Source organism: Heloderma suspectum, chromosome 1 (assembly GCF_057233095.1).
Source record: "Heloderma suspectum isolate Gila_16-S chromosome 1, 16-S_ref, whole genome shotgun sequence".
In the NCBI taxonomy this organism is placed as follows: Eukaryota; Metazoa; Chordata; class Lepidosauria; order Squamata; family Helodermatidae; genus Heloderma; species Heloderma suspectum.
In genome coordinates, this window is record NC_139458.1 from 61,237,540 (window position 1) to 61,249,694 (window position 12,155).

A 12,155-nucleotide genomic window follows, 5' to 3' on the forward strand; every position below is an offset into this window, starting at 1 on the left:
AATTGTGAATAGCAGTCATGAATGTGGGTAACATTCCTTCCCAGCCCCATTAACCATTGGCTAACCTCTCTCCATAGCAATAGAAAGAGCACTAAACTCAGAAATGACAATGGTGAGGCCACACTCCAAGCCTCTAATTTATGGCCTATGTGCAGGAGACAATTCTCTCTCCAGTCCACCTGCACAGTCGGCTGCCACCCAAAGCCAGTTGTCCCAACCAATTGGCTCTCCAGGCAAAGCCTGAAGTGCAACATAGTCAACAGTTAGGAGCAAGTCAAAATGCTGCCAGCCATGCACCAAAGAAGAAGGAGGATTCCTTCCCCCCCTCCCCCCGGCACAAAAATGGGGCTCCTGGAAAGCAGGGCCCCAGTGCTTGCGGTCTGTACATTGTATTAGAAAATGCTCAGCAACAATTTATTGGTAACGTACTGTATACATCAAGATAGGCCAGACAAAACACACACAGGTATAGATACAGAGTTGGATCCAGATTTAGGCATGTGCAGCTGGGTTGGCAGAAGCAGGCTTCCTTGCCCCATTCTCCCTATTGCAGCTTCTCCAGCACTGAAAATGCTACATGGAGGACTGAAGGACCAACCGAATGGGGTGAGATGTTGTTCATTTTTTGACAAGAACTTACCAAACTTGCAAATTTCTTCATAAATGGGATGGAAAGAACTTGAGATTTGAACATTTCAAATATGGGAGAAACTGGAACTGACAGATTCGTTCATCTAGGCAGAGGCCTTTGTGTGCTTAGCTCTTAAAAGCCTGAGTTTGAATCTCTGTATATTGTCATGTTTGGGATGCTGAATTAGGATTGCTCCCTTTTTTTTTGATGGCATCCTTACCAGCTACATGACAGGAAGGTACAAAATAGTGTTCTCCATGCTGGGAATAACTTTTCCAATTGCATTTGGCCTGGGTAGATATCAGATGAGAACTCCGTTTCTATTTGTTTTTGATAAGAATTTACCACCATCCACCAATCTCTTAACAAACGGAACAGAAAGAAAAAGTCTGGGAAAAAGTGAAACTGACTGATTCAGTCATCCCTACCACCGAGTCAGCTGGATCCAGAAGAGGACCGAGGATTCAGTTGCTGTTATAGTGACAATTGTTTCCTCTTTCCCGAATCCCCAGTCACTTGCAATTTCATACCATTTTGCAAATCTAGGTGGAAAAGGGAGGTTTGTTTTACAAGGGGACAGAAAGTTTACAAAACACACTCGCCTGTCTACTGTTTCAAATCCACACTAGTTTTAAAAAATCAAAAGCCTCCACCAAAGGCTTTAATCCATAGGATTTCTTACAAGCAGAATTTATCCTTCACCAGGCAGCCCTCCCTATCTCCTTCGTGCCTTGCCCAGTCAGGAACAGATGATGTCTTGAAAGCCCCAGTGTTATGGTGTTATTCCAGCAGCATGATATATATTATAGCTAAAATGACCTCTACATTTTCAAGGTTTGCTAACCCTTAAATTTAAGCTACCTGTTTCACAAAAAGTATCTGAAACAATAACTTTTTATGTTGCAACAAACATTATATTTAATGAGTATAGTGCACATGTAATGATATACTGAATCAGTATGAAGCCTCAAATAATGATTTCTGTTGGCACTATAAAAGGAATGTAATTTTTCTTGTTGAAATACCATTTTTCAGTTACTGCATGACTGATGTGGTAATTATCCCCTACACCTGGGATTTAAATCCAATCCTACAAGCCCATTTTCTGTTTGCAAGCTGTCAGACTGATGCATAGGCTTTGTTCTTATCTGGCAGTAGGCGAGGAATCAGTAATTCAGAAACAACAAAGTCACTGATGGGTCATCATGTAATCTGCACTGAAAATTGCAATCTGTAATGAGATTGGAAACACAGATGAGGTGACTAAAATTGATTACCTACCATAGCTGAAATTTTCAATTTTATTGCACAAATATGATCAAAACTAGTCCATAAGTTTGGGAGATTAGTTGCGAAAGAATAAAGCTTACTTTAAAATTAGGTGAAAGGAGAGATAAGTTATTAAAATGTAAATCTTTTTTTTGCAGCAATATAATTCATCTTCAAGGTGATCCATATTTTTGCATATATTTTTTTTAAAAAAGCTCTCATTTCTAACATATGCAGATCTGTTGCTTGGTGAAGAGTAGTATATGTATAACCATTTCTCTTCCATGCAAGGGGAACAACAGCAACAACAACAATAAAAGAATCAGTAATGAAAGGTGAAGAACTACTGAAGTCACTAAACTATACATATTGTATGGCATTTGATGCAAGGTTATTTTTCTTTTCTTTTTCTCAGTAGGATCACAGAAATGATTTCCAATACTGTAGTAAACACAGGTCTCTTGCTAATAGGGATGTACGAAAGTCACTTACCTTTTCGAAGGGTGACATTCGCGGTGGGGAGGAGGCACTCCGTCCCTCCCCTGAAATTCTCTCTGGCCGGCTCTGCTCCGCGGATATTCCGCAGATCCACCGGCTGGGACTGCCCGCAGCTGGACATCCGGCCGCTGGGTAGCCTGCAGGGACGCAAATGGCGGCAGCCGTAGCTGCTGCCATTTGCATCCCTGTAGTTTGCCGAGATAGGCTACGTAAATATTTACATAGCCTATCATGGCAAAAAAATATAGAGGACGCAAATGGCAGCAGCTACAGCGGCCGCCATTTGCGTTCCCTTTTTTTTTCTGTTTTAGCCTACGTAAATATTTACATAGGCTAAAACGACCAAAAAAAAGGGGAACGCAAATGGCGGCCGCTGTAGCTGCCGCCATTTGGGTACGCTTTTTTTTTTTTTGCCGTGATAGGCTACGAAAATACTTACGTAGCCTATCACGGCCTCCACAGGGACGCAAATGGCATCCCTGCGTTAGCCGTGATAGGCTACGTAATTATTTACGTAGACTACCATGGCTATAATGAGGAAGCAAATGGCAGCCGCAGACGTGGCTGCCATTTGCAAGTCAGCACGGATGGCAGCAGGTAAGTGCTCCATTTTGCGTGCCTTTCATGGGGGGGTGGGGGGATTCGTTCTGCCATGAATTTCGGGGGGCCGAATGCACTGGTATTTGGCCTCACCGAGATCCATGGCGGAATTCTCTGACATCCCTACTTGCTAATGCCATCTACAAATATAGCTCCTAGGCAACTGTGTACGTGTCAAAGCACAATATTCTAAATTTTCAGTCTAGATACTGTATAAAAGACAAGAATATCAATGACAGAGTTCTGAGATAATGCTACCCAAAGCATATATAGCAAGTATTGGTCAATAGTAAGGATGTGCATTTAGACTCCAATAACAGCTGAATATGGCATGAGGGAAAGAGGACCACCCCAATAGGGGTCTCTGTGTGTCTGCCTCTGTCTGTCTATCTATCTATCTATCTATCTATCTATCTATCTATCATCTATCTATCTATCTATCATCTATCTATCTATCATCTATCTATCATCTATCTATCTATCTATCTATCTATCATCTATCTATCTATCTATCATCTATCTATCTATCTATCTATCTATCTATCATCTATCTATCTATCTATCTATCTATCATCTATCTATCTATCATCTATCTATCATCTATCTATCTATCTATCTATCATCTATCTATCTATCATCTATCTATCTATCTATCATCTATCTATCTATCTATCTATCTATCATCTATCTATCATCTATCTATCATCTATCTATCTATCTATCTATCTATCTATCTATCTATCATCTATCTATCTATCTATCTATCATCTATCTATCTATCATCTATCTATCTATCTATCTATCTATCTATCTATCTATCTATCTATCTATCTATCAATCATAGGAAGCTGCCTTATACTGAGTCAGACAATTGGTCATCTAGCCCAGTATTGTTGACACTGATTGGCAGCAGCTGACATTGCTGACTGACTGGAATTTTTCCAACCCTCCTTGGGAATGCCACGGGCATCTCTCTGCCCTGGTTCATATAATCACTGGGTGGCTAACAAGCCACAGTGGCTTGTTAACTACCCTGTATGTGCTGGTCGAGTGCTGGGGGATTAGAGTAGTTACTCTCAGCAGCACAACTTGTTGCGTCATGCGAACCTGGCCAGGGTGGCTCGTTGTCATGGGTAACAAGTCATCCAGAACCCTGTAACAGTCTATGGGTTCTGGGTGGCTTGTTACCCATGGCAACGAGCCACCCTGGCCAGGTTCGCATGACGCAACAAGTTGCACTGCTGAGAGTAATTATATTAATCCATCGGCAATGGATCCAGCATGTGTGTGTGTGGGGGGGAAATAAGCCACTGTGACTTATTGTGATCATACAAACTGGGTCTCTCTCTCTCTCTCTCTCTCTCAGTGTATGCACACACACACACGCACGTTTCAACCCTTGTGTTGGTTTTAATTTACCCTTTGCATTACCCAAGGCTGAAAAAAACACGATACAGGCTCATACACAGCCTCCAGCACATTGTCAGTGATGCTACCAACAACAGGTTTGAGGGTGAAAGGGGGGAAACTGGGATAGAGTCATCCCTCCTGCTCCTAGGGCTATCACAGATCATCTGACTGGGGTGATGAATGTGCAGCACTACCCCCTGGGAAGGAATGTGCCAGTTGCGCAAGCAGCTAGAAATCTGCACTCAGAAGTCCAAAGCATTTCAGCTTTCCTTTCAACTCACATGATCTCAAATGGTCCACATGACTTTTTTGGTGCTGTATCTGAAAAGGGAGGGAGACTGAGTTATGCCCCGTCATGAATGGCAGGCAGCTTGAAATGTACAGAAATGCCATCAGCAGCCATGAGAACTGTCACTCAGTGACACATCACATGAAGGATGCTGTTTGCCTTCTGCCTAGGGATGTTGGAAAAATCTGTTTGGGGAGTGGAGTTGGGGGAGTCTTCCTAGGCTAAGACCCATGGACTTCATGTTGGTTCCCGCTGCAACACCTGACTCAATCTGCGGTGAGTCGGGCCAGTTTGCAGATTTTCTGAGAATTTTGCACATTGGGGAGGGGAGGTTCTGCAATTTGTACAAATTTCTGAGCAATTTGCAGGAGCTACGGCTGAATTTAAGTAATTTGTGCAAATCTGGCTGTAATTCGTGCAAATTGCTCAGATATCTGCACAGATTACAGAACCTTCCCCGCAAAGCGCACAAAGAAGTTCCTGGAGTGTGGGGAACAGACCTGCAGCTCGGATCACAGATGCAAAGTAACTGGCTGGATGCTACAGCACTTCCTTTCGGCAGAAGGAGGAGGAGCTGCTGCTGCCACCTCCCCCCACCACCAAGTAAAAAAATAAAATAAAACTGAACTAAGCTGGCTGGCTGGCTGGCTGGCAGGAAGGCAGAGAGAGGCTGGCCAGGGAGAGCCCCTCTCCCGCCACAAAAGTACCTTGTCTGGGGGGCCTCAAACCTGTTGGTGCTTCCTGTGATAACCAGACCCTGGGCAGAAACAAATATCCTGAGAACTATTTCAGTCAGGATGCTGAGTTTGGTCAGCACAATGCCCCTTGTTTTGATGTTAGAGGAACAGAGCTATCCTACAGCCTTATGTAATGTGTTGTTTTGCTGGCATAAGCATATATGGAGTGGTTTGTTGTTCATTAAAGAGCATAGATATTTAATTTTAGGGTACTCATTTATTTATTAACGGTGCAGTCCTATCCAGGTAGGCAGCTGCCTCCGAACTCAGAGGCGACCACCTATCCAAAGCAGGGCAGAAGCACGGAGGGGATCATTCCCTCCATGCTCCTCCTGCCTTGCTTTTTCGGCTAGACAGCCGATTGTGGCTGTATAGCCACGGAAGCATGGAGTGGGGAGGGAGGCTGCTGTACGACACATAGGATGTGTCGTACAGGCAGTTACAATTTCGCTGCCCCAGAACACCCCCAGCCACTCCCCTTTCCGGCCGCTCCACACTCCTCTTGCGAGCATGGAGGACAGGGCTGTTCCGCACTGCCTCTGAGGCAGTGTGGAAGTGTGGGGAGTTCGGTTCTCCAGGAACTGACCTCAGACTCTGAGGTTGGTTCCTGGAAAACAGCATATCCTATGGCCGTCTAGCGGCTGTCTTGCGGCCATAGGCTTGCTCCCTTATTTGCTTCTTTATTTAAAGATTCAAGCCAACTTTTAGTGTAAACCATCCCTAAGCTGAAATAAATTCACAGCCATCAATAATAATTAAAAATAATTAATAGTGCTATCAGAATTCTCTTTTCCAATTCCTGTTCATATGTGTGAACAAAAGAAAATTCCTGCCCTTGTGTCAAACAGCATGATGGCAAGGGCAACAGGGATCATCCATTTTCATGGAATTGAGGCAACCATGTGACATATTTGATGGGATGTCAACACAAAGCTTCAATGAAAAAGTATTCACAAAGCTTCTTGGAGGTAAAATAAAATACTAGAGTATGACAGAGCAAGACAGTTCCTCCAAAAAGGGGAATAGACCAAGCTGTGCCTCTCAACTACACGAGAAACCGCAACAGGAAGGCCGCTGTGGTCGTTCTTTAAAATGCAGCAAAAGAAGTAAATTATCCCCTGCCTTCGAGTTTTCTTTCTAAAGAGCAGGCAGGAGCAAACTTGTCCTCACCCAAATGCTGTGGGCAGGGGAGTGGCAGTGTCCTAAATTCCCAATTCCAACAAGAAATGGCAATTCAACGATTTCAAGTCAGAATGTGTGGCCAGACCATGCTGAGTGAAAATTATAAATGCCCAGTGGTTGGAGACACACTTTTTCCCATTGGCAAAGACCACCTGTAATGTCTTGCTGGGCTAGTCAGTAAATATATGCTTGAATTGTTACAGTGATCCTACTACTGGGAATGAGGAATGCTAACAGGAGGGCTGACAACAAATACTTAATTGCCCTCAATGTCAGAATGACATGGTGTCTCGGGATCCTAGATTAATGGCAAGGAAATGGCTCTGACTTGCTGTGCAACTTGAAAAGGAAGCTGACAAAAACTACAGCCAAGCTACAGGTGGTTACGCTTATCAGCCTCGCTCTACAAAATGGCTGAGCCAGCAACCTTCACTGTTTATTTATAGTCACAATCTAGGCATGCATTGCTTTACATAACATATTGGAGCCATTCCGTAATGAAAGGGTGGCCTAGAGATGAGTCAGACAATGAGGATAGACTTAATGAAAACCAATAGGTACAACTTCAACTATGTTAAAAGGACTTCTGAAGAACCTGATTAAAAAGTCATGCAGTCTCATTTGCATAAGATGAATGTCAGCAGGGGGGAAAGTTTTATTATGACACTTCTGCTTTAAAATATATCCTGATGGTATGCATTTCTGAAGGTCAGGAATGCAAGAAAATGGAGCAAAAAGAGCAGTGAAAAAGGGCAAGGGCTTTGAGTACAAGTAAATCAGGATGTTTGTTCCTAGAGCCAATGGAAGATGGCTAAGGCTGCAATCCTATATAAACTTACATGGGGGTCATAGAATCATAGAATAGTAGAGTTGGAAGGGGCCTACAAGGCCATCGAGTCCAACCCCCAGTTCAATTCAGGAATCCAAGTCAGAGCATCCCTGACAGATGGCTGTCCAGCCTTGTCTTGAAGGCCTCCAGTGTCAGAGAGCCCACTACCTCCCTAGGTAATTGGTTCCATTGTCTTATTGCTCTAACAGTCAGGATGTTTTTCCTGATGTTCAGCTGGAATCCTGCATTATTCCGTGTCCTGCATTCTGGGATGATCAAGAAGAGATCCTGGCCTTCCTCTCTGTGGCAACCTTTCAAATACTTGAAGAGCATTATCATATCTCCCCTCAGTCTTCTCTTCTCAAGGCTAAACAGGCCCAGTTCTTTCAGTCTCTTCTCATAGGGCTTTGTTTCCAGCCCCTGACCATCTTTGCTGCCCTCTTCTGAACTCTCCCCAGTTTGTCTGCATCCTTCTTAAAGTGTGTTGCCCAGAACTGGACACAGTACTCCAGACGAGGCCTAACCAGTTCTGAGTAGAGGGGGACTAGTACTTCCCAGGATTTGGAAGTGATGCTTCTATTAATGCAGCCCAAAATAGCATTTGCCTTTTTTGCAGCCACATCACATTATTGGCTCATATTCAGCTTGTGATCGACAACAATTCCAAGATCCTTGTATTGTGGTTGAGCCAAGTATCCCCTATCTTGTAACTGTGCATTTGGTTTCTTTTTCCTAGGGGCAGAACATGGCATTTATCCCTATTAAATTTGTTGTTTTCTGCCCAGTGCTCCAGCTAGGGATGTACAAATTGTGTACCTTCGGTGCTGCTTGACTTCCGCAGTTTGCAGCCAGTGCTCCATTCCGCCATTCATAAGACCCCAGAATTCTCCTCTCTTTTTTTTCCACTCCGAAAATTACGATAAATTCGTACCGACAACCATAATTCCAGAGCCCAGCCATCTCCGTGAGTCTGAATAACTTCTGTAAGAATCGCTATGTTTCATAAATATTTACCTATTTTTTCCCCCTGCCCTGAGATGCAGTAATTACTTTCAGCCAAAACACTTCCTCTTCCTTGTAGGGGCTTCCCAAAAGAAGGCTGTCTTAGGTGTGCCTGAGCTCTTTGTTTAGAGCAATGCTGTTTGAAAGAAAGAAAAAGAAAGAAAGAAAGAAAGAAAGAAAGAAAGAAAGAAAGAACCTTTTAAAATGATCATGCCTGTCCTGGAGCCCTGCACGAGGTATTATTCTCCCTGCTAAGCTTTATATTTCCACGCTAAGCTTTATATTTCCACATGCAGCATTGTTGTTGACATTATGAGGCTAAAATGGAGAGGAAAACCAACTCTGTGCATGTCTACTCAGAAGTAAGTCTCATTGAGTTCAATGTGACTTACTCCTACACATGTCAGCACCCCACTTGCCCCCATCTCAGCTTTGTATTTCCACATCCAGCTCATTATCAAACCTCCTGTTAGTTATCTCAGGAGACCCTTGGGTGAATGGGGGGGAGGGGGTTTCCAGGGAAACAGCTGGACTGGGGGAGATGCTACACACACACACACACACACACCAGCATAGTGGATGCCATTTGCGGCCGTAAAGCTGGTAGATTAGCCTAAATGCAGCTGTAAATGGCTGCATTTAGGCCAGCATGGTGTAGTGGCTAGAGTGCTGGACTGGGAGTCAGGAGATCCGGGTTCTAGTCCCCACTCGGCCATGGAAGCTCACTGGGTGACTTTGGGCCAGTCACATACTCTCAGCCCAACCTACCTCACAGGATTGTTGTTGTGAGGATAAAATGGAGAGGAGGAGGATTATGTACGCCACCTTGAGTTCCTTGGAGGAAAAAAGGCAGGATATAAATGTAATAAATAAATAAATAAATAAATAAATAATCTACCAGCTTTACAGCCGCAAATGGTGCCCACTACACCATTTGCGTCTGGAGACTCACTTACCCTACCCCAGCAATACAGCACAGCAATGGCAGCCGGCCATATCGCCAGCAAAGCGGAGCCAGCGGCTGGCTCCACAGGATTGTTACAGAGTGGAGCTGGCCCAGACAGATTCCGGGGGGGAGGGACGGATCACCTCCCCCCCTGCGGACTGCCCCGCTGGACCCGGAGGTAAGGGATTCGTACATCCCTAGTCATCTGTCATCATTTTGCCATCCTCATTTAATAGCTGAACCACCATTTCTTTCCTCTCTCTTTTACTATGCACGTATCTGAAGAATGCCTTTTTGTTGCTCTTAGCTGTTGAATGCCTAAGTCCCATTCAACACTAGAGGTGGGAACTGGGAAGGCTCTTTGAAGAGCCTCAGATTAACTAGGAAATCACCCAGTTTTTTCTCAAAAAATAAAAAGACCAGGAAAAAATTTTCTGAGCCAGTCCAAGGGCTCAGGACATTTGCCTGCCTATCTTTGCAGCCCTCCCCATCCTTAAAACCTGCCCCCGCCAGCCCATGCCCTCTGAACACACCCTACCTTCCTTGTTTCTATCTTGAAGGTGTGGTGGGGGTGGCAAGAACAGTGGCAGAAGTTCATGAGGAGAAGAGAGGAAGGAATTTCCCCTCTCCCTCCATCACCATGGTGCACTGCGTAACAATGTGCTGGGGCACAGGGAACAATGGGAATTGTAGTTCCCATGGCTTCTCCTTTTGCTTTCCTGGCAAGTGCCCTGAAACTGAAGAAATCAGACAGGCTAGACTAGCATAAGCTCTTTGGGGGAGAAGAATTAGCTGGATCACAATCCAGTGTTGTCCTGATTGCAATATTTGCACAATGCCAGGAGATTTAAGAGCTTTTCTACATGACACTATTAACTCACTGTATCTACTTCTGGTTCTACCAGAGAACTGAGATTCAAGCTCCACACAAAGAGCTTTCCCTTTCCTGCTTTTCTGCTACATAACCTCAAGGAGGTGCTATGCTATAGCAGAATAACACAGTTTCCACAAGTAGGAAGATGTTTTCTTTTGCTTTCACCAATAATACTCCATTTGCCCCTCTCTAAGCCCCCTGCAAAACTTCTTTTGAAAAACAGAAGTGAAACTGGAGGGTCATGACATTGTCTAAAGACCCCCAAAACAACTGTGAGGAATGATGAGTACCCAATAAATGCTTCATATAGAAAAGCTGAAAGAAAATAATTAACTGTAGAGGAAAGCATTCTGTTTTGTTTGTCTGCTTGTTTGTTTAAGGCCAAAAGTCCTGCTAGGTGTATGAAATGACCTCTTTGTATCCTAGGAGGTACACACACAGTATACAAACACATATCTAGTGCTACATATGAGCAAAAAAATTGTATGCAATGTTCATCTTTCTATAGTTAATTATAATTAATTCAAATCTATTGCAGTAGCATTCAGGCTCCCAGCGCCAGAACATTGCTTCTTTGGCATTTTGTTGTTTGTTTCCTATCCTTTGTATTTGGCTGCAAAAAGGAGCCACCTGCAGTATTCCCATTATGTGAATCTATAACTTCAGTAGCCCCTAGGTTCTATGCAACTGACTTCAAAACCACTTTTTTCCCGTCTGTCCACAAAACATGGCCAGTTGATTAGGTTGCTTTGTCTCATGACAGTCAGCAGCAATTTGTTTCCTGCCCAATGCTTTCATTACCCATTCACACATACAGACTGTTTGCCAAACCCTTTAGCACATCCTCTAGTGATGTGGTGAAGCAATTCATGCTCTTCCAGCCATGTTTCCTTGTGGTTTTTGCAATTCTCACTTACACCTGGGCCTTGTGTGCCTATTTGCTTTTAAACTAGCTCAACATTAAAAAAAAAAAAGCACCTCCTTTGTGTTTTGTTTCATTCCTTCCATGCTAGCAAAGTAGCAATTTTCTTTTTTCTGACATTCAAATGAAGAACATGTACAAAAGTCACCTTAGGGACACTAAGTCACTTTTAGGCCAAAAGTCCTATCTGGGCCAAAAGGCAACTCACAAATTTATAAATAAAATAGATACATAAAAATTTTAAAATAGCATATGGTGGGGTTTCTTCATCCAAAGCAAGCACTGAAGTTGCACAGTTGGAGCATGGCTTGTGTTTTATAAAAGACACAACAGAATCCTTCTTGCCTCCTGAGAAAGAATCTTTCTAGGTCTTTGGTTAAGTGAAAGCAAGAGAAGGTAGAGATGTTGTGGGTGCCCGATATGGAGGTGGAGTCTGACGGACCCTCTCTGCCCCACTTGGCCTTCCAGACCCCCATTTGCAGATGGCACGGCACCCACTGAACCCATCGGTGAGCACAACATGGTCCACGAGTGTCCAGCAGCCCACCTGCTCCTTCCCCAAGCTGCCATTCTGTGCAGCAATGGCAGCTTGGGCATTTCCAGGAAGGGAATATTGCATAAGTTGCAGCCATTAAGGGAGATTTACACAACATTACAGGCGCGAATGGGCCGTTCATGCCTGTAATGTTGAGTAGTTTGCCCTTTATGGCCGCAATCTATGCAAAATTCCTTCCCGGAAATACCCAAGCTTCCACTGTTGCACATAATGGCGGCTCGGAGAAGGAGCAGGCAGGTCCATGGTGTTTGTCAGTCACTTGCGGGGCCATTGAGGGGCTCGCATGGCAAGGCAAGCAGATGTGGGTAGCAGCAGTGGCTCAGCGAGTGACTGACAGGCCCGGACAAAGGTGAGTCCACTGATCACTAAGAGAAGGAGGAATGAACTGACTCCAGAAAGAAGGCATTTAG

General features: G+C 44.1%; 1 long non-coding RNA gene across 1 annotated transcript in view; it reads right to left on the reverse strand.

Annotated features, from left to right (window-relative positions):
* Nucleotides 1–393: 393 nt before the first annotated feature.
* Nucleotides 394–12,155, reverse strand: part of LOC146357285 (uncharacterized) — a 33,759-nt gene continuing 21,997 nt past the window's right edge. Inside the window, exon 4 of the long non-coding RNA XR_014786661.1 lies at nt 394–1,862. This is a non-coding gene — a long non-coding RNA (uncharacterized LOC146357285). The remainder of the gene's footprint in view (nt 1,863–12,155) is intronic.